This window comes from Daktulosphaira vitifoliae, unplaced genomic scaffold, assembly GCF_025091365.1.
Source record: "Daktulosphaira vitifoliae isolate Bord-2020 unplaced genomic scaffold, ASM2509136v1 Scaffold_2, whole genome shotgun sequence".
NCBI classification, from domain to species: domain Eukaryota; kingdom Metazoa; phylum Arthropoda; class Insecta; order Hemiptera; family Phylloxeridae; genus Daktulosphaira; species Daktulosphaira vitifoliae.
In genome coordinates this window covers 15,007,036-15,007,429 of record NW_026099573.1, presented here as the reverse complement: position 1 = coordinate 15,007,429, position 394 = coordinate 15,007,036, and positions in this window count along the sequence as shown.

Here is a 394-nt window from a genome sequence, read left to right as displayed (position 1 = left end):
TAAATACGGTAGCTATTTTCACCATGGATTCTCCTAATAAGATATTTTAAAATAAAATAAAATACAAAACCTAGAATTTTAATAAAAAAATAGCATATTTTTAAATACGGTAGCCATTTGCGAATAGAAGATAGGTCGTCGGGACAAATTTTTTTTTTCATTTTATAGTACATAAAATAAGATTTAATTTTATATTTTATATATTTTAAATAAGAAATTTTATAATTACTATTTACAGTACATTTATCAGAAAAATTCGATTTTTTTGCATTTTTATCGTAATAGATAACTGAAATAGAAAGAATAGTAATCATATCCTAATAACTTTTGGTGTTTAAAAAGATTCTGCAATTGAAATATTCAGAACTTAATTAATTTTAATAATTTACTTTAA